Here is a 24,390-nt window from a genome sequence, read left to right on the forward strand (position 1 = left end):
TAAATAAGGAGAAGAACGCTTTCTTAGGAGAAAAGGATTGCTTTTGAAGGGAAAAGTTTTAAAGAAGGAAAGGGATTCATGGACTCAGATTATAAATATTGTACACATATATATTGATATATTAATTTACATTTTCCACTTCAATTCCCTTCTCATGTGGTGGTTATATTGAAACATTGTCGGAGCTGAGGAGAGGGAAAAAAATGAATTACTTGTATTTATCGGTATGTTGATTTTCACTACTTTTTCTTCGTGGTAATGGTGTCATACTTAATGTTCCGTTTAATGTCATTATTCAACGACTTAGTAAATCATATTCCTTAATTTCTTCATACACATATTAAGTATGTTCGTAGTAGAGTCCATGCTTAATATGGAATGAACATCGCACCTGCATGTGTTATATGTCCATGATAAAGTCACATATTTCAAGACTAGGAGGTAATGTCATTTTTATCACAAATATAAAAGTACTAGTATTTTTCCTATGAGACTGGTTCAGACTGTTCCTGGATATATTAGATGCGTCTTACAAAAATTATAATTACCTAAGACTGGTCTATGATTTCCAAACTATAAAGCATCTACGTTAGTTTACCAGTTAAACTTGTTCAGTAATATCTTTCAGCTCAATAATAGTTGAGCACTATTTGTTGAGACGGGCTTAATCGAAATATGTATTAGTTCTATAAGCATTGCATATAAGTTGTAACTAATAATTCCAAGATAACCGAAGTAGATTGATGATAACTACCTTGTATATATGATGACGCCTTTTAGGAAAGATTGCTCCATGGGGACGTCTTTTGCGTTCGATTCGGACGTGGTGTCAACATTTTGAAGTCGATACCATTACATCCCTAGTATGTATCAAGTGTAACAATATATGTATTGGTTTGACCCAAATAGTTCCACACTGTTATCATCATAATATACTTTATTCAACCTTAGCTTTTACGACGAAGACATCTGTTTTTCTTATCATTTGTCTAATTAGAACCAATAAAAATCATCTGTACCGACAGATACATAATCAAAATGATTCATGGCGGAATATGTAATTGTTTTATGAAGTGTCCATAAAGAAGATATTATGTCCAGTGTTGTAAATAATATGATGACCTATCCAAAAACTGAAAATCAACTTGATAAACATGTTAATTTGAAGAATGTTTGGTAGAAGAGCAGCATAGCTGTCGTGACGTTTCAAAGGGAAGAAATGGACACAAATTATACTCGCGAGTCCAACAAGGATCCATACCTGAAAATAATACTGTCCACAGATGTATGTTAAATAAAAAAAAAAAAAAATAAACCCTTACAATTTGAAGAATATTGTGTTATGTAAACTCTAATGACGTTTTATTAATTTAGCTGCGAGCAGCTATGAGATCAAATAAATAAACACAAATCCCACTCCGTATCTGCCAATGATATGAGCAGGAATGACTCCAATGTCAGTCCTTAATTCTACCCCAAGTCCATCATTGACTTATAACTCTTCAGTCTTGATATCCGTCATTCATGAGTAAACACATTCGTGTTTACACTTTATTGTTTGTACTTATGTATAAGTTCTCTTCTCAAGATTAAAATAATAGTGAGAACAGCTTTAGAAAATGAAATAAAACATATATTCAGGTAGCAACTACAAAAAGCCAGACCTCTTCCATTAGAGTATTATTTTCATCTATACTTATAGTTCCCCAACAAATCATCTGTCTATGATGAGTGCACATACTTTATACTTAAACGTTCCCTCCTCATAAATGAGTAACTGTAACACCTTTGGAAAGTAAAGAAAACACTGCTCAGATCGCACTCGTTTAAGGGAATATTTTTTACAACTCTATGCATACATATATTAAGACTCTTTACTAGATAGTACTTGAGTCGACACAAATGAGGTTTTTTCTTTCTTTCTTTCTTTCCTAAGCTGTTTATTCCTCAATACACACAACAAACCACTTATGTATCTTATTTTACTCAGTAATACACTTCAGAATCCCCCTCACAGATGCACAAGGGAGTATCAAAAGTGGTTCTTCTTCTCTTTTTTCTCCACTTTTTTTTTTTTACTGCTTTAATCCAATTTTGTTCGCCGATTCATGAGCGATAATCTTCCACTTCTTATATATTTTGTTCTTTTTCTCCATGGATCAAAAGGAAAACAACAAGAATAAGATGGCGGATGGGTCTTATGTTATTTTTTGAAAACTTACTGTATTTTTTTAAAAACCCTTCTTCAAAATATAACATTACATAAAAGCAAAATAAGTGTGATTTAGTACATCATCCATATTATATTATCTATGCACACTGAGTTGAGTGTTCCTCTCTCCCGACCGTCTCCTTGTCATACTTAATTTAAACTTAAATAATAATCATATTAATAGAACACTCAAGGCCTTATAAATAAATATGATGTATCATGATAATATAATAAGCTCAACATGACGTCATTTCTTATTGCTTACAACTATTAAGTAATCGTTCGTATCCTCATAGGATGGGTGTGTGTAAGTGTAGATTATAGGGGGTGTAAATGTAATTATGACACACTTTGTGTGGAATCGCAATCCAAAAGTTCCGTACATCAGGATAATAAGTTTATTCTGCTGTTATTGTTCTGTGTTGCCATTGAAAATATAAGTTTTCAAAAGCTAAAACAAAATGTGCAATCCTCGAAGAAAAGTGACGTCCTATTGGAGATTTTTGGAGGAAAATGCTTTTTATTGGCTGAAACACTTTTCGTCTCCATTTTGTCTGACCTCAACCCCCTTCACTACCTCATATGGGTGGCAATTAGGGATATATCGGTCCCTAATTTTTTTTAAATGTCGGTCCTTAGATCAGTCTTAGATAAATTATATTATCATAATTATCTACTACCGTCGTTACCATAAAAAAAATCTTCTATAATTTTAATAAGCCTAATTTATACTTTTAATTAGTCCTAAATTAAAGATAATGGAAAAATAGTCTGGTGTTTTAAAAATACTTAAAGTTTTACTAAACTAAGTAATTCAAAAGATAAAATGAGGTTCTGTTTTACTATAAAATTAGTGACAAAAGCTACTGATAGAGGGCGCTTAAACAATTGGCACATTTATCAGGTCCGATAACAAGGAAAAGACTGATTCAAAGTCCAATATTAAGGACCCTAGTTCGTATCAAGGCCTGTACTTAAATTGCACCAAATTTGAGTGCCCTCAAAGAACAAGGAATGGCTAAAATTTGATGACCCACTCTGTATTATTAAGGTCTGCTCGCACTTAAAGGTCAGTTGAAACAACTTATTCAGGACAAAGCGCTTCATATTGCGATTTATGTTTTTTGTGCGTTTGTATATCAAACATCAAGTTCCTAGTAACAAATGATACAGAGATATATAAGTGCAAAGATGTTTCATTGATATAAAGTGTGTCAGATTTACATTTACACTCGGTATAATGTGTACAATACATAAAAAGGGCTTTGTACAATGCACACACTTTAATTAATATATTTTGAAGAAGAAGGGGGGGGGGAAATGAACTCACACTTTGACTCATGAAAATTACAAACATAATTATGACTATTTGAGGGTTATTTTGTTGTTGTGTTCTGTAAAGAAATATGATCAAAAATAGTGAGTAGTTAAGGCATAAAATTAGAATTTCCTTACCTCTTCAACTTTGTCGGTTATGTGGAGTAATCGTCATCGTCTATTTCTTATGGGTGGTCTTTTTTTTTAACCCTCATTGTTTATTTTCTTACTTGAATTTCGGTTAAGTTTAAGAGTCTATAGCGATATATATATTTTAATATTTTAGAACCCGGGAATTCGACTCTAATTTGTTTCAGAAGAAGTTTCGAAAAGGGATCCAGTCGAGTTCTGAAATATTTTTCCCAATAAAAAATAACTGAGAACGGATTAATCTGTTCTCTAGCATCAAACTTAACCTTTTTTTGTATGAGCATTTCAGATAAATATACTTAGAGTTAAATCATCCATAAAATTCAATGTATGGGGGATGGACATGTGTTGCCTGAGTGCCAAACTATTGCTTCAAAGTTTTACTTTATTCTACTCCCTGAGTATTCTCCAATAACTCATCATTATTTTGCCAAAAATACAATTGCCAGTAGATGTTTCATTTTATTATATATATATAAACTTATTTTTTGAAAAAAATGTCGTAAATATCTTCTATAAACACATAGTCTTTGAAGAAAGAAACTTTTTTGTTATTTCAGCAATCATACTATTATACCAATAAAAGAATATGGTGCATGCAGACTCCACGAATCCTCACTGTCAGATCCCCTCCTTTGAATCTTATATCTTACTATATATATATATTATTTATTTTATGGATATTCGAAAGGGGTAGAAAATGGGCCGTGAAAAGAAATGAATATAAATTTCAAATTTATTTATGTCTATTTTTTGTCAAATAGAGTTTTTTTATCTTATATTTATACATCCATAAAATAAAACATAATATTATCTATTATTCAAATGCATTACTACTACTCAATTGCATGCCGCCGCTTTCAAAAGACAAAAAGATTTATCAAAAAATTGTATATCAAGCAAGTCTTAAGATCTGTATTTATTCTGCAGTGTGTCATCATAGAAACAATCTTGTACACAAATCAAGAAAAGAAAATTTTACTTCAGAGCCCAATATTTCATAGTCATATTACACTCAATTATAGACTTATTATCTAAATTTGTGGTATAAGTTAAGATAACCAAGAATTTTATATATAGTTTAGAACGTTTATTTTATGTAAAAGACTTACATTGGCCCCGATATAGCCCTTTCAACCATAAAATCTGTCAATTTCTCATTCTTTTATCGCGACAATCAACTTTGTCTAATTTAAGTGGAATTTGCGAGGGTTAATAAGAATATTCTAGCTTGTTTTTCTGATAACGAGCCATTATTATGACTTTTTCTCCTCACAGCAGCGTACTTGATCTACTACTTAGGAGCCAGAAATAAAAATACATAGAGAATAACCATTTAATGAAAGAAACTGATGCATAGTTCAGGATATGAGTCATATACATAGTATATGGTTCTCCTTTGCCATGGAAACTTATTGATTAGAAGAAGGGGGAGGCCAAGAAATGAATAGAAGAGTCTTTTTCTTCTCTTATTATTAATATTTATGGGGAAATAAGTTTTCCTTAGCTTCTTCTTCCCTGAGCCCAAACATAACTTATTGCCATCAACCCTTTTTCCCATCCCTCTCTCTGTTTAATTTCCACTTACTGATTAAGAGTACATATATACTAGTAGTCATGCCAAGTCTTCTGTGTACATCATGGAATAATTGACAAGAAAATCATCATCTACGGAGTCACAACTCCTGGTGGAGTCGTTTTTAAAGGGTTTTCTATCTTCCTATTGATTTATTTGGTTTTGTTATTTTTTTAAAAAATAAATATGTAGTACATCAATAAAAAAACAACCATGAAAAAAAATCAAGAAACGGAGAAATTCTTGACTTCATATTATATTTACAGCCCAATATTTCATAGATATATTTGTGACCATAGTAGGCTTTGTAATCAAATTTCTGGGATGATTTGAAATAATAAAAAATGTTAATTATAGTTAAGAACCTTCACTTGAGGTAAAAGAAAGTCAACTTGGGCCAAATATGCCCCTTTCAATATAATTTAATGTCAATTAATATTTATTTCATTAATGGGACGATGATTTTTTGGAACTTCAAGTGCATTTTTGGACTCACCCAAAGAGTGTATTAGAATAATCTTTTGTTAGAACACTGTGTACACACAACTTCACACGGACTGTATTTAGTTCTTAGCTGTAGAACCTCCCAACCCATCCGATGTTAAAACTGTCAGTCCGCTAAAAAATCCATATTTGGGGATAATAGACTAACTATTACCAACTGATTTTGGGGCTTCCCTCCCCCTGTTCATTTCTGAAGGAAAGATTGCGAGATACAATAAAGGTATAGATAGCACTCATGCTTTCTTAGTTGACAGGGTACACAAATACATATTTATTGGTTGCTCTCATATTTTTTATGACTTAAAATCTGTTTAATGGTGATTATGTAACGTGCATAATCGATATTCATCCCTCTTTTTTTGTATTTATTTCTATTGAAGAAAAAGTAGAGGATTCACCCCTTTTCCCCTGTAGTTTGTAGTTGTTGGAATTTCTTACATTTTTATGTCCCTTACATGAGTTTGTTTGTCATGTTTCAAAGAGAATTATTAATATTAACCTAATGATCCTACGTTTTCTCATAACTTATAGTAAGGAACTCTTCCCCACCCCTCCTTCTTAAGGTGAAAGGATTTTATTAAATTACATTTGTATTCTTCGACAAGTTACTTTCAATTTCTATTAATACATTATTCTGATAATATTATTTTTGTAACGATGTTTTTTTAAATGTTACTTTATTAGTTATTAACAAATTTATAAATTAATTAGTTATCGAGGTTTTAAAGATAGACTTTTGATGAGTTCTTATTATTTATCTACTCCACCGATAAATAAGAATAAAAATAGATAGAAGGAGCGTGGAAGGTGGTTTATTCTCTTTGTTCTTATTTGATGAAAATGAATAAATTTAGAAGTAATTATCGATTATTCTACAAAATTTAATAATCTTTTATTCAATTACTATTTTAGATTATGGATTCACAGCTTTATAAGATATATATAAAAAGATTTTCAATTTGTACATGATCTTTACAGTATAATAATATCCTATTTAACGTTGGGGTTGCTAAACATCCTAGGAAAGTACTCTCGATAGGTTTTGAATGGAAGTAAGGAAGGGTTAAACTCCTTACTTCTTTTTTGAAAGGACCCCTCCCCCCACTAAGAATAACGACCAAGTCTTGTTCCTATCTAATAATGATCAAACAAACAAGTCAGTCATGTTTGTGTGTATGTATGGCGTGTCATCCAATCGTTCCAAGATGAAATAAAGTCCTATACCATAAAAGAAATATAAGAATAATAACTATAAACTTCTTGCACGTGTTGTAGAGTTTTCAAAATAATATAATATACGAACCATAGAACTACACATTATTCTCTCAGAGAGGTTTTCTCAGGGAAAACTTCTGTTATGTTGTTTGTATTTTGTTGTTGTTGTTACCTGTTTTTATGACTTTTTATTCATTCTATGTAGCCCTCAACTCTCACCCCCTCTTTTCTTTGATATCAAAGCAGCAGCAGAAATCCCTCCTTCCAGTTTTTTTTTTGATTTAATATAATATACAGAATGTAGTTTTGACATGTGATAGGCTTTTGACCGACATTATAATCATAACAAAAATAATATTTAGTAATCACCCCGTCATTATAGAAGGAACATGGAACATGATTTCCTTCTCTTCGTCTTCTTTTGTTTGTGTGTCTGTGGATATCTTCCTCTTCTTCCTCGTAATTCCTAATAAACAACACATCGTTTCCAGACATCAATAAAATTCTCCGTCTGAAACAAAACACAACCACCTTCTTCTTCTTGGAACTGTTAATAAAGACTCCCTTAATTAATATATATATACGTATATTAGTGTTGGTTTCGAAACACAGTTTTTGAGTTCGAGTTTTTGAGAATTCGTATTATATATTATCTGGAATAATCCATAATCAGTCATAAACTTGATCATTTACTTCATCCAGAGAGTACCATACTTCGTAAACATCTATAAAAGAGACTGATTAATAAGCGGAAAAAATGTAACATCAACCTGATTTCCCAATCACAATTAAATATTGAATGTAAAAAGTATCATTGGTATTTAACATCTAGGTAGATGGTATGCTAAGCAAGGACTTTAGAAAATCATTAGGCCCTGTCTAAAGTTTTTTGTGTTTGTGTTTGTTTGAATAATATCGTTGGTTGAGAGGCAAATTCCCGTAACTCAAATAATTATTTTACAGAATTAAGGTTGCAAATTCCATTTTTTCATAATGATGTTTTCCAATTTTTATAATAAAATGGACCTGAGAAATTCATTTCAACAGTTTGAATTACTCTGTTTTTATGCATTATCATTAAAAATTGACTTCTAGGATGACCTATAGGCAATAACATATATATTTTTATTATTTGAGTCGCGACATTTTTGGCCCTTGATATATAATGGGGTTTTTTCCTTATTAATGATCAACTCGTGGGTTGATAGTTATATTGTTGTAGCTCAAAAATTACAAATATTAGTGTTATTGCCTATATGTCACTTATTCTAGAAGTATTTAGTACTTAGTTCTAGAATATTTAAAAACAGATAAATTCAGGGTTTATATTCAGAATATATAGGATAATATTTGTTTGAAAAATTGGAAAACACCATTAGTCATAATTAAAGAACTCTTCTTTGAGCAAGAAAATAAAAACTGTCTGTAATAGTTTTTTACTGTCTCTTTGAGTTTTGATTCTATAATTTTGAATAATTGAATGTTTTGAGCTTGGATTATTCGATTTCTAATTCAACACTAAAATATAAATAATGTTATAATATTTATTCCTGGGCTTATTTTGAGTCTCATGAGATGTATTGTGAGAGATTTACCACATCTCGTAAATTTTACCCACTCCTTTGGTGGATTAAGCTTACATCCATTCCCTTTAACATATGTACACTTCTAACATTATGACTCCTTCTTAGCCTTTTCAAAATCCCACCCTATTATTCATCCTTCGCTCCAGGACACACCCAGTTGTTCAAACCTCACTTTTCTAGCTTTTTTATTTTATATAAAACTTCATTTGTATGCAAATTATTTTGTGCTACGGAATAAAGGGTTTAAATGACTCTTCAACCCATAAAAATTTTCATCACCCTCACACATTACGGATGTTGTAATAGCAAATCCAACGCTTCCTAGGGACAAACATGAATACAATCTACCCTGATATTATAGTTAACTATTACCATTTCTAGTCAATGGGCCATGTACATAGTATGTACGTAAGTTTTTGGTATTTTTTACCCTAGCCCCCATGTTTGGCATCTACAACATATAATGTGCGTACTTAATTATAGCTTCTGTTGACAATTTCAACCCATTCTACCTGCGTACCTACTTTTACATTGATCCTTATTTGTATTAAGTTGATATCAAGAACACATAATTTCTTGCCTAATCGTTGCCTTCTAGAAAAGAATGACGTTGTTAAAAAAAAAAAAGATTTGTCGTATGAAGATTAACTTTTTATATAAAATTATAAGGATAACAAGTTTAACGATTGCTAAGTTTAGATCTGTTAAAAATATTGAAATTACTAGTAGCAGCCTAGAGCGGGAATTAAACTGATTGAACGATTTAAAAATTCATTTTTTAAAATGAATTCCAGTGTTGTGGATGTTACATTCAGATAGAAATTTGGAAACTACGTGTAACATTGACTAGGCATTGATTTAGTTACACTTATTTGGATAAAGATAAGCCAGCAATATGAAATGTTTGACCCTTCCGATTTTGAGAGAAGGGACAAAATACCCAGCGTTATGGACATTTGCATGGAATTGCCTTTAAATAATATATATATGTACAAATAATAATCACTCTTTTGTCGTAATAGCTAATCCAGCTTCTCCTAGGGACAAAAAGTAATATAATCCATAGAGATGTAAATTATAGGTATTTTTTTGCGTGCAAGATTTATGTGGATGGACACTGGGGCAGTGTTTTATTTTAATTTTACATAGTAGTCACAATGTTTCTTTAACTTTTTGATGAAAGAACATACAACTAGGATATAGTAATGCCTTGCAGGAGTGTTCATGAATGAGGTTGAGTAGCACAGAGTATTTGTTGAGGAGTTGATAAGTATAAGTCCTTGTTGGACCTGGAGTAATTCCTATCTATGCCCTTAACACATATATACGGAGTGGGCTTTGTGTTTATTGCCTTCCTCTCATAGTTGCTTGTTGCCGATCTAATGAAACGTCTTGATATCTAAGCTGTTCTTCTCCCAAATTTTGATCTAACTTTGTGCGAAGAAGTCATTGAATTTTGAGATATCAACGTAACACAAAAATGTAAACAAATCATAATCGATCATAACTTTAAAAAACAATTGAGATACATATATAACTCAATTTTATTTGAGGCGAAGATTTTGCGCTCTACCGAGTGCCGATTTTAGTTTGTTTTGTTTTTACATACAGTAAAGGCTTCAAATTTAAGGCTTTACATTGGTACTAAAGCTTACTAATGCAATTTCTTGTTAAATATACCAGAGGCGTACACAAATTAAGGAATTTTTGAGTTTTATTGGAAAATTTAATATTTGAATTTTATTTTAGATTTTTTTATTTTTTGTGAATAGCTGTGGATTTTTGATTTTTTTCTTTTTCAAAAAATTAATGTTATAAATTTAATTTTTGTAATTTTTTCAAAAAAAAAAATTGGGACCCCCCAAAAAAAAAAAAAAAAAAAAAAAAGTAGTATATATATAAGTAATCCTGCGGACGGCCCTGTATACGTACGCATTTATTGTTTCTATGATTTAGAAATGCATGTCAATTGTTTTTTGTTTTTTTGTAATTTCATTGATACCATCTACATACATTGGAATTAACTGTAATCATTATAATGGACATTATTGCGTTTTGATGTAGATTATGTATTTATATACATATCCTATTATACACTTCCCTTTTATCACTGCAGTAATTGTTATTCCGTAATATTTATTTCAAGTTCATTGTATTTTATTTTTGAAGATAATGCTTCATAATTCATACTAACAAAATTACATTTATTTATATGTATAGAAAGTTTTCACTTTTTCAAAAGGTCAATGATTAGCACTCTTGCCAATGAAAGAAAATATTAACAAATAAAGTCATTAGATTTTATGAAAACTCTTTGTCAATTTTTGACAGAATCTTATGCGATTTGTTTTTCATTTTTCGAATAACCTTATTTTCCTAAAACAAATACAAAGTTTTTTTGTTTGATTAATTTCATTTATAATTTTTTAATCATTCGCAGCCTAAACTTCATCTTTTTATGAAAGTTGACCAATATGTAGGTAGACTCAAAGAAGGTGAGGGTAGGATTGATACAATTTTGAAATAAAAGAGACATTAGGAAATTAAGGAACAAAAAAACACATGTTTTGTTTATGTTTATTTTTTTTAATATTAATTATAAAATAGGCAAAATATAGTATTTAGAAGAAGATAAAGAATAAATGATTTATCACAGTCCTTATTTAGGAATGAAGTCTGCGGGTCTGTCCAGTTCAGTCCTGCATATCCGTTCTAAAACTTAAAAAGTTTGGTCCTTAATGACTTTACTCAACTTTGTTTCCTTCTGTTTTAATTAGTTCTAGTACTGACAGTCTAAAGGACCGGTCTTAAGACTGCACTGGATAAATAAGGACTGACAAAACACTGGATATATGTACAAATCATCAACAACTTATATATATTATTTGTCAGCTGTTGATTGTCTACTTTTCATAGTCATATGTATTAGTGCTCTGATAATAATTATTGATTAATTAAACACGAATTAGCTCGTATTGAGTTGTGAATAATGACAGATTCTACAGATTATTGCCTAACTACTAAATAGTTATATGACATTTTTTCTTTCTCTTTTTGGGTGGAGAGGTTGAGAGATACACTACTGATATTCATGTGTTTTAGTCGGCTCTAACACATACCAGAGAATTTTTTTTTTTTGTATTTATTTGGGCGAGCTTTTTATATCGAAACTATTAGTATAGCAAGTTTTCTTTTAAGCGGTTGTTTTGAACTTTACCGTAATATTACTAATTAGTAGTAGTTACTAATAAATTATAGAAATATATATCTAATAAAGGAGAGGGATTTTTTGGAGTTCTTGGATGACAAGTGATCCAGTAGACGAATGTACTTCTATTTATTATGAGAAATATTGATTCCTTAAATCGCGAAATACGAATTAGATGACGAGTATGGATAAAACCGTTTTATTGATGTTCATTCAAGAATATAATTTGAAAATATCTCAGAAATGACGTCATTACTCATCATTAGTATTGCTCTGTTCTAATATAAGTTATTAAATCCTCGCTGAAACGGTCCTCTCTGTAAAGAAGTCCACCCAAATAAATTTCGATATAAAACTTCGTTAAATCGAGCCTCATTGAAAAAATCTTCGATATAAAAAGTGAAGGCGGTAATTTATATGGATGAAAGCTGTTTAAATGTTGAATCTCTTCAACACATTGTGGCAGCTTGTTGGCGGGTATAATATAAAGGTATTTTCTCACCCCTTACTTGGGGTGACTTGAAATGAGATCAAATGTGCTTTTGTTGTCGTTATTGTTCTTGGTGTACTGTTACAAGTCAATGCCACCATCATCATCATCATTGGTTACGCATCGTGGATTTTTTATTTGCCTCTCTTTATGCATTGCTTCCTATTCTTGTGTTCATACATATTATGATGTACTTAAATGTTGAACGTGAAACCTCCTGCTTTTTTTTTAAGAAACAAAGAATTAATTACTTTTCATCATTACCATCTATAAAATAATGCATATAATAATACTCGAACTCTTAATGAGGCATAAATGCAAATGAATGTTAATTACAGGTGTGTACTTGTATTACTTAATGGTTGTTTTTATTTTATTTTTGTTTTTCTTCACTGCATGCATGCTGTACTTGTGTTTAATTGAATTGTCAACAAGTAAATTATTTTCCTACTTGCTTTTATTTATCAAAAGATTATAATTTGTGAAGTAAAAAGTTCTGAGCGTTTTTTTCCTTTATTTTGACAATAAAATGAACATAACATAGGATTGCCCGATTTAGATGGTTCCAAACGGTTTTCTGGTTTATCCTCAGTTCCTGGGCAATATAATAAGTCCCCTCACATGCCGATCCAACTCAATAATGTCCGTTATTTAATGGACATCCTCGAAGTCCATATTTCTAGAACGGAATCGTTGGAACCACTGTTTTACTGTTGCATTCCATAAACAGTACATTTTTTTAGCTGTCTACTCCGCCTTTTTACATTGGTCGTAGTGATACTGAAGAATTTATTGAATTTTCTCTTTTTTTACTTCCATTTTGGAACACTGCAAAACACACAAAACTGTAAATGAACTTTTTTAATAGTGTTTTTGAGTTTTTTTACTTTGAATAACTTGAAATGAGGACATTTTAATTCAATTTGGATGTACAGCTTTTAAAGTTAATGAACGCTGTTTCTTATAGTTATAATCACCAAGAATAATTAAAAAATAAAAGAAGAGTAAATGTTTATATTATTAAGCCAAAGTGTGTGCATCGATGCCTAATAACTCTAAGCAATGACGGGTACTCCCGTTAGTAGTTAAATAATTACCTATTACTGTTCCTAATCATAAATGTCAGCATCGATATAAATGTGTATGATGCCTAATATATATCTTCATGTGTACATAGTATCAGGACTGCACGACATTGCTCCCAGTTATTAGGCATGGATAAACAGCAAAAAGGTATGCACACTTTGCCTAAATAACATTAGATATTTACTCTTCTTTTGTTTTGTCCTTTAATATGACGGGCTGAGTGAGCTTTAGCTACACACGGTCGTTGCTGCATTGTGATTCCTTAGATCCAGTAGTCACGCACTCAAAAATGAGTCTTTTCACAGACAAACAAACTTGTTGGATATAGATTACCAAGATACAAGAACACTATTTTCATGAAAAAAAGGATAAAAAGGCACGCCCACATTGTGACGTATTAAGTATAAACCTTATAATTACATCTCCTCTCATCGAACCCTCAACGCAGAGTTGAATATAATTTAAATTTTATTTTAAGGATCAAATTGATTGTTAAAATTTTAACTATCTCAGACCGGTCTGGGATTTTCAGATCGAAGGCGAACACTAGTTTTTCAGTACATATAAAATAAGTGAAGTAAATTATAATTATTATTCAACCCTTTTATTTATTCTTCTTGAGGCTAAGAAAATACATCTATTTTTACATCTTCTTCTACTCTACAGGAGAAGGCAAGAAAAGAAGAAAAAAACACACACACACGACAAAAAATGTCACATTCCCTAAGATTAAATCAAAAGATTGAAATGTGCGTGACCTATTTAATTTGAGAGCCAAGTAGGTCATTAAGAGATTCTACAGCTATAGAATATCTAAAACTGCATAAATTTTACTAAAATGATAAGAATGTATTAGATGATTAGTGAAAATCTTATTTTTTTATTTCAAAATGTTTTAAAAAAAACCCAGCTTTTTAAGTTAGTTCAGCCTAATAATAGTTTTAAAAATTATTCAAGGGGCATCATCGAGTATATATAAACATCTGAGGCCCATATGAGGGTAATATATTCCCAAACAGTGGTCGTCAAAGTGAGTACATTAATTTATATCCTTCTGCCCCAAAATATTCCTGGAACGATGTTTCTTTAATTCACATACCTATCAAATTACTAGAAAGGTTCCGTGTCAAATAACGTTTGAGAAACTCGGCTTTAGTGAAGAAGCTCTGAAGGATCCCAACTTGAAAAAACTGACAATATATTGGAGCATTTAAAGTTTATCAAATATATGTTACGTATATAAATCCATAAGTCATACACTATGTGTCATCGGAACAGGTTTAAATCCTTATGTCATCCACCTTACCAGTCTGTAGTGAATTAAGTTTATGTGCGTGATGGGATATCCTCTTCCCTGGTTCTACAAATTAATTGCCAAAATATAATTTAAATTAGTTTTCACGAAACCAATATTTTCATATCAGTTTGGTAGGCAAAAAATTGTACTAAATAACAAGATACTTGCACTTACAGTGGTGCCAACATGATTAGGGTTTGCTGTGGAGAGGGAGAAATTGAGGACATGTTTACAAGACGATTTTTGTTCTTACTCTGTTATTCGCATGGCAATTGTATTTAAAGGCAGGGGTTATCTAATACATTTGGTGTTTACGTCATCATTGTCCATCATATGTATGACGTAATAATACCTCGAGTAATTACGTCACCAATATCAATTTACTATAGTATTATTTTAAATGAGTAAATACTACAATTCCACTAATGTACCGGTATACAAAACCACAGGAGTTACTATGGACCATAATGGTATTTTCATCACCACTTTTAAAAGTATCTATCATCTCAAGCATGCATGCATTTCTTCCGCCATGAAATGACTGAGAGATTAAAAAAACAAAATTTAATCCAAGAGCTGTATTGAAACGTCATGGGGGGATGGTTGTTCTTTAGTTCCTTGTTGTAGGCACTAAATATATAGTCTCATAATATGAGGAAGTATGTTATGTAATAATGTTGCTGAAATATGTATGGCTTATGAGACCATACGAAAAAGAAAGACATAGTCATAAAGATTTAGGTCATTGGAAGAGGCTCGCTCCATTTCAGTTTCGCTTCTCCTCCACCCTCTTCTCCTTTTTATTTATTTATATGTTTCGCTTCATTCCAAACACACATAAGGCATGTACATATACATATATGGCTTAATAGAAAAAGTTTTATTTAATTATATTACAACATATATTATAGAGTTATGTTGATGTTTAAAGGAATATGATGACTTAATTATAAAAGTTGTCTTTATTCATTCATAAGCAACTCTAATTAAAATGACTTTTTTTATTACCATCTTCCAGCTGTAATGTGTTAGTGCTGGATTCGGATCAAATTTTTCAAGTTTGAGTTTATGAGAATTGGTGTTATATATTATGTGGAATCATTCATAATTTCATAAGAACGTGATCATTTACTTCACCCAGAGAGTACACCAACTTTAGTACTTATTGAGTTGCTATAAAATAGACTAATTAATTATCATTCATTCTGTAAAAGTGAAGAAAAAAAAAGTAAGCACTAATCTGATTACCTAATCAGATTGAAAAGAAAACATATATTAGGGATACTAATGTCTTATATCATTTGTGATCATATTTAGCATCTAGGTTCAGGACTCGCAAAATCACTAGCCAGAGACTACCGGGTGGGAAATTGAAAAGTGAAGACTTTGAATCTGAAATTTTTACTAGTCGTATTACCTAAAATATGGGAGCTATATTAACCAAACTTGTTGCATATGTTTTCACATGTGTTGTGACTTATAATTCTCTATGTGGCCTCCATCAATTTTGATAATACTCTTGATGCACTGCCGAAAGCTCTGACAGGTGGTAGGAGATGTAGTATCCATCCATTGTATAAGAAAGAAAGTCCAGTTATTGAATTCCAGTACAATATTCCCCCTCCCTAAATATGATTATTTATGTATGCACAACCTCCAATTTTCAAATATATGTATTTAAATACACTAAAAAGGGGAATAAAAAGGTGGGGTTGGAGTAGAGAAGGGGCAAACATATGGTTTAGCTAGCAAATGAATAGTTTTGCCCTTTCATATTTTGAAGAAAGTTAAAATGACTTGCATTTTTCTTTTTAATCTAATGATCAAAATGCTCTCAAATTTGACTCTTTGTTCTATATTACTCTAAATAAAAAGAGGCCTTTGGAAATCCCCCATTTTATTTTACTTTTACTCAAAGTAACTCTTGGGGATATGAGAAAGCTCTTCTCATACCCTTCTTCCTTTATGAAAACAATATCTGCGCGTGGTTAAAAAAGAAGAAGAAGAAACAACTCACTACTGCTTTCTTTTTAAGTGCTCGCCCAAAGCTAATATGAAGTTCTAATTATCTTCTTTCTTTCTTTTTTTGCAAAATATCAAATTACTATCGTTGTTTATATTTACATATGATATGTAGTAAGCTGGAATGCAAATGATAAAATGTAATAAAAATATTATTTTTTGCACATATTTGTAAATTGGCAATGTATATTCACAGAGTGGAGCAAATAAGTAGCCTTACTATAAAAATTGTTATTTTTTTATATAAAATGAAAATGTAACATCAATTCAAATGAAATTATTTGTATATGGATTTTTTAATATATATTCTCCAAAAAGGAAAAAAATTATTTTGTGAATCAATTTTGTTCACAGATCACAGATTTATTATACTTTGAAATAAAAACTATTTTTCATTTTCGGAATGCACTACATTTTAAAAACAAGCTAGGGCTTAAAATAGGTCCTAACATACGCTATGATTGCTGTTGTATAAATTTTGACTTCCCCGTATGTAAAAATAAAAGAAACCGAAAATTCACTGACCAATTGACACGGCGTTACCACGCATACATAAAAATATCATATGTATTTAGTTGTTTGCTGTCGATTCTCTCCTCTGACTTGATACGTCATGGCTATTTCATAATTTATTCTTTTTGATGAATAGACGAAGTAATAAGTTATGCAATATTTATGCTCCGATTCCAAATTGTGTAGGAATACAATTTCTTGTCGATTCTTGCCACATATCAAGGTTAATAGAAATACAAGGTTATACCATACAGTATGTACAACTTTATGTTTGACTTCCACCATGCTTTTAATATTGACGTCATAGTAGAGGAGTGGTTGCGTGTTTTGTCAAAATCTGTTTTTCTTGCCCCGTAGTCGTTAAATTGAAAATTCTAGCAATAGTGACGACATATACTTTACGTGGCTGCTTGTTTTTTTCAAAATCTGCCTGTCTAGCCCAGCAATCGGTATAATACATCAGATTGAAAATTCTAGCAAGCCCGATTTTTGATGGTCTAACCTATGTAGTATTTCTATTAAACATGGTACATATTAGTCATTTTATTATTTCTCTGAATACATTTTGGCTATTACATAGAAATACAAATGTATAGCTACACTTTTAATACAATATTACGAAGCAATATTGTTTACAGTATGGAATGAAATACTATGTAGGAGTTTAACTAATAGGACTAATGATAGTCTGGGACTACTTAAAAGATAAAAAACAGTTGGCATGATTGACTTATTTGGCTAACTACCAGATGATTTCGGTACTTCTTTTTTGGAGGAAATGCTTGGTGATACAATAAAGGTAACACGCTGTGTTGATGAATGTTTGGGAGAAGAGTTGTTTAAGACTTCATTGCATTTAAACGTGGATCACCTTTAAGCAGCCGTGAGAGGAAGTAAATAAAGGCGCATCCAACTACGCAAATAGGACACATAGGCCGAAATTCAACTAGGACTTATAAACACTTATAAATCCTCAGCCAATCACCAGTGTTACTCTCCGTCTATCATTAGAGTTCACACTAGTGATTGCTATCAATTTAGATATTATCTTTTTAATAAATAAATATAAAATACTCTTACCATCTAGAAAAAAATATCGCTCGCCTTTGGTTCATAATTTATACAACTATAATGTTATTTCTTAAAAAATTGGATATCATTTCAAAATGGGTTAGAAATAAAGTGGTCTTTTTGTATGCTGCTTTTTTTTTTAAAGAGTGAATCTATTTATTTTTCATAAGTAAGGCTTTTATTTTTGATGAAAAACCTTTTTCTCAATTTCTCTAGTTTGTATACAATAGTATATTGATGACTATGTTGTCGCATATTTGAAGGGGGAAAAAGAAAAACCAAATAGATTCTCAAGATCTTCCCTCAGGCCCTTTTTTTAGTACACATAAGGAGTAGTTCAAATATTTCGGGTCAAAAGTTTTTATTCCATAATGATTCTTCCATCGGCAGTTTATGATTATTTTAAAGGGGGAAAAAGCTGGTAGTGTACATAAAATATGTATATTATTGTATATGGTTCATGTCAAGGGGTTAGAAAGAGAGAGAGAAACATAAAAACAAAAATATGATAAATGATTTAAGTAAGGGAACCCTTTTTTTTATTATAAAGATGGCGGTTTGTTTCGTTGTTTGAACAACCCCCTCCCTCATGCACCTCTATCCAAATATTATGATTAAATATTATATTCACATCATTTATCATTGTAGACTATTCGAGATCCGCCTCCCTAAACATCAATTTTCATAAGAATTTTGGGTTCTTTTTATTATTGGAGTAGGAGATCCCTCTTTTCTTTTTCTTTAGGTTCATGATTAGTAATTATATTACTATCATCATCATCTTTAGAAGTTCATAATAACTGCAATTACACTTTCTCTATTTATTTATACATCTTTTTTGTGAACATGTGTAAAAGGTGTGTGTCCCAAGAGATTATAACTATTATTATTTTCTTTTATTTGAAATGATGCCAGAATAGAAGGGATGGTATTCATATGTCCAAATGAATAATGAGTTGAAACGGGCTCAGAATACATTTATATTAAATACTCGATTGTCTCTCGGAATACCGTTTTCCCGGGATGTATCGGGGTTTATATAACTACGTGAGATCCTTGGGGAAATATCGTATTTAACACTTTCATAACATTAGCTTCATTTAATTATATAAATTGTGTACAAGTTGCAATTTCTTCGTTTGAAAATGTTTTGTTCAAGGGAAACATTAGTGATTCTAATTACCAAACATTCTTTGATTTTGATTTATTAAAATCATATGGTTATTGTGTATTTATGTGTAATATAACAGTGTGGATTTTTACTTAATAATATGCCACAGAATACGTATATTTTGGTAATTTGTATTAAAATTGTGAAAATTACACCATTAATATATCCATGAAGTTATTACATTATCATCACCCCAAGTAATGTAATTCATCATTCATATCATTTTTTGCTTACAACTTAAGAATAAATTAGTAAGACTAGCTAAAATGTTCTATTTTTTCAGTAAATGTAAAATGAAGTACTTAAACTATTATGACATTTATTCGGGATCCCATTATTTAAGAAATAGTGTCCCGGGAAATGAGAAATCCTAGTACATTTGCCAGCCTTGGTAACATAATACTGTAGGGGGAGGTTGAGAGTTATTTGATGACTACATCATTAGTATTCATAGTATTATCTTTGCTTTTAAACCATGAGTCGAATCGGTCATTCACCCCTCTTTTTTATATACATATATATTATTTATAGATACTAACATTTCAATTATTCATTTTTGTATCTGTGTCTGAAAAGATAACATAAAGTTACATTCTACACGACGTTATCCCACTGACAACACATTGTGTACCGTATTTTTAGGTGAGCTGTCAGTTTTTTGACTTTTCTTCCCCTCCAATAGTGTTTTGAGTATTGATTGGTTCAATTGGAGTTATCTTTTGTTTAGTTGTAAACAATTATCTGCTTTTAAATGAAGAATCGGCTAACTATCAACTGATTTTGGGCCTTTCCCCTTTTGGCGAAATGTAGCTACAATCTACATATAGTAAAGATAACAACGTGTTGAAAAACAAATCCCTAAGTCTTGTTTGGTATTCCGGTGCTATAGCGGTATAGCGGATTAAGGAACATTTCAAACGATCCTACATAACTCAATATTTATTGAAACCCGTAATTGCAACGTCATGAAATATATTAGACTGGTTTTGACGTAACCTACAAGTTTTTGAGCTAGCCTCCCCCCCCAAAAAAAACTAGTGGAAACCACTGTAACTGTACGAAAACTGCCTTTTCTAGCTATATGTGTTTAACCAAAAAAGGATGACAAAATAGTACGATAAAATTGGTACTGGGACAACACTATTACCAACTGATTTTGGGAACTTTTTTTTCTCTCTCTTGAGTCTTTCCCGAGATAAGTAAAGATAAAGTTTTAATAGATATTGATGTGTACATCCTTATTTTGGACTGAAGACTGCAGTTTCGTATAGTTCAGTCTCGGACCGGTTCAGTCCTGCATATGAGTCCTAAAAATGATTAAGTTCAGTCTTTGATGACGTTAACTCAATTTTAGTACTCGCAGTCTGAATGACTTCTCCAGAGACTGGGGTGACCGAATAAATAAGGACTATGATTGCACTAGTGATTGATACAATCGATATCTATACTCGTCCTAGTTCCATTTTTATGTCTGCGGAAAATTATTTTATTGCCTTTATGTTATCCAAATCCAGTTGTACCTTTCTACTTATGTAGTGTCACCTTGATTCCATTCAAATATCATAGAATAAGAAGCATTTCCGTTCATTATGTAAGTGAAAACCAGGTAGTAAAAAATCAAAAACAATAGAGAAAAGCTTTGTGGTAGTTGTAGTGATATCGTTGCTGAATGAGTGAAATCATTTGAGGGTGTTACATTCTGGTATTTTAATGTGATTTGGTTCATCTATTAACGATATATATGACATAGATTTAACTCTTTAATTTAACACTTTTTCCGCTCTACTTACTTCATAAAAATTATTTCTGAATCTTAACAAGGCGTTGCTTCTCTGACATTAAAATGTAAGGTTGTCAGCTGTTGATGTTTCTGTTTCTTTTCTCCTTAAACTGTCAGTTTTTTTAAACACGTATTGGATTAAAATGTAATCAGTTTTTCTGAAGGTGTTGTGAACAATCAGGGACGTCCGCAGTATTATACATTATATAATTAAATAATAATTATTCAAGGGATGAGCACTTGATAATTCTTACACACTAGGTCCTCCTCTTTAAATTTAATAATGGACACCAAATCAAAATAAATCAATTAATCTGATATAAGGGGCAGATATGAATAGAACTACAATTTTATATTGTTGAGGGTTACAGACGACATATTTATGTAACTATACTGTTCATCAATATAAGTTCCTTATTTCCACTAACATTGTAAAGTCATCAGGCTCAAGTACTAGACTCATTTCATTTGTATTCCATTGAGCAGGGTGTTATATAATGAGGAGTGAATATATATGGAGGGTATCATTTTTAATTTTGTATGTGAGAGATGATTAAAGAATGGAGAAGGGAACAGCATAAATCATTGTTAAAGGGTCAAATCATGATGAATTACTCTTGATTAATTAATGTATGTTGCGTCTGATATGATTTTGATCTTATATTGTTCGTTCTACGATGTATGCATTGTTGCTTCATTTACCGGTAGTGAAAAAGGTTACCACAATAACACAAAATTTACAATGTATTTGGTTATCAGCTGTCGATTTTTCTACTATCAGTGTACTGAAAGCTGATGGGTATAATTGGAGTTAGCTTTTGTTAAGCTGGAAAGAGCTATTGAATGAATAACTATTCAATAGTGGCAAGAGTTATTAGTTAACTACCAACTGATTTATAACTTTTTTTTTCTTCTTATGGAAATGCAGTAAACATACGGAAAAGGGTATGCTTAATAATATTTGTTTGAGTATACATTGGCATTATTAATTGCTATCCAAAAGTTCTGTAAATAATAATTATTATTCAGTTGTTATTGCTCTACGTTATATATTTTTTTAATCCGGATTTTCTAGATGTCAAAAAAATATGTCATCAGATCTCAGACATGCTGCACATCAGGGGCGTTTCTAGCTTTCATAATTTGGGGGTTGGAGCTCACAAATTATCAACTCTTTTATATAAATCGGTCGATTTTATATTTATACGAGAAAAAAAATTGGGGGCTCCATAAACTTTTTTTGGGAGTGAGCCCCCAGAAAGGGACTACCATTGCTGTTCTCCAATTCTAAAGTGTTATTCATTTGTAAGGAATGGAATGTATCGCGATCTGTTGAATAAAACGAAAATCGCACTTAACATAAAAGGTGTGTCGGAATTAAATATACACCCAGTAATATTACTGTTAAATTCATAATAATTTATTGAGCTTTACGCATAGAGAAGTTCGTCCTATGATGTATGTACTTAAAGATACACTTGTATGATATGAAATTATATACATGATGATATTATAACCTTCATAAACAAACGAAGACAGAAATATTTAATCTGCTAACGGTATTAGCATTAATATTATCGACCAAGTATGATCAATGTATTGAACCATATCTCTCTTAAACTTGACTTCAAGGTTCTTTGAGTCTGACAGTAATGTGGAAAGTATCGTGATTTGTGCTATATATATAGCACTACTCATAGAACGTGAAAATATGTCATTCTTTTTACCACATAATAATTGTAATGTCTTTCTTTATTTTCAATTTGTGTATAATGACCTGCTTTATTGAATATTATGTCAGTATGAGTGTGTGACCATGGAACAACTAAATCTAATTGCAATCGGCATAAGTCGACGTTTCCCCCCTTATGTACATACATGGAAATTCCTAGGTTATGTTCGTATTCATATAAAGGATATATAATATAATGAATACTTAGATAGACGCCATCTTAAAAATATATAAAAGGGGGGACATTTCATATATTTGTAAAGTAAAAAGGAAGTTGAATGAATACATGTGTTCCAACTCTGGTCTTGAACTTGAAGATCTATGTTGTTGTGTTTTTGCTGTGGTTGTTTATCTTGATTTTTAGATGTCCTTCGTCAAAAATACATTGTCAATGAAGATGTCTTTTTATAACGACGCGTCTTGTTTTTTCTTTTAATGTTCGCATTATATTCTTATTTAATTATCTTATCCTTTAACATTTTTATTTTTTATTCTCATAATGTAATCTAGATAATTGCTTACTCGTTCTTTGTATGTACTACTACTACTACATAATCCATGGGATTTCGTAAATCTCATCATTGTGTACGCAATTATTGGGGAATTACATATATGTATATGGTGTCCATTTTCTCTTATTTGAAAATATTCTTAACTTAAATTACTTTTTAAAGTACGTATGTGTACAAAGAGTATATGATACATATTTAATTAACAAAGGAATACGAATTCATTGGCCTTTTTATCGAGATGGATCAGAATGATTCAACTCTCTTATTCTTTGTAAAAACGTCTTAATGATGAATTAAAAATAGAATATATTTCACTGACTTTTTTTATTCATTCATATGTACATGAGACATCATTAATCTTGGAGATTTCTTTTCTATTATGTCTTACGTCTCAGTAGACGAGGAACCAATCAACTCTCTTTTTAATTTAAGAAGGGTGTCTATTCAAACTAAATGCAGAATGTATTAGCTATACGAGAATTCACTTACATACGTTTCTTTTTAATATGTCATTGTACAAGTGCCAACCCAAAAATGAGAAAATCAATTAAGAGTAGACATGTGATGCAATAATTGAATAATATATTAATGATGAAAATTACTAATGAATGTTCTTTGACATTGTAAATGTCACAAAACTATAATAATTATCATAAATATACTTCAAATACGTAATTTGAATAGATCCAAATGAAATGAGGGCATCAATTAACAGATGGTAATTAAATAAGCTGCAATGAGACATATAAATTGAAACTTGTACAATTAACGCATACAAGTTGCATCTGAAATTGCTATATTTACCAGGGGTGTCCGTATGGGATTGGGTTAGAGCTCCCTCCCCAAATTAAGGATTTTTTTATTCTTACTCGAAAATTTAATATTTTATTTTATTTTCTTTTTCAAAAAAAATTATATTATGGAGAATATCTATAGATTTTAGAAATT

General features: G+C 30.9%; 1 protein-coding gene across 6 annotated transcripts in view; it reads left to right on the forward strand.

Moving 5' to 3' along the window:
* The window catches only part of LOC121113528 (fasciclin-3), a 65,229-nt gene that overhangs the window by 33,182 nt on the left and 7,657 nt on the right, over positions 1-24,390 (forward strand). The window lies entirely within an intron of this gene.

The sequence above is a fragment of the Lepeophtheirus salmonis genome, chromosome 2, assembly GCF_016086655.4.
Source record: "Lepeophtheirus salmonis chromosome 2, UVic_Lsal_1.4, whole genome shotgun sequence".
Lineage (NCBI taxonomy): Eukaryota > Metazoa > Arthropoda > Copepoda > Siphonostomatoida > Caligidae > Lepeophtheirus > Lepeophtheirus salmonis.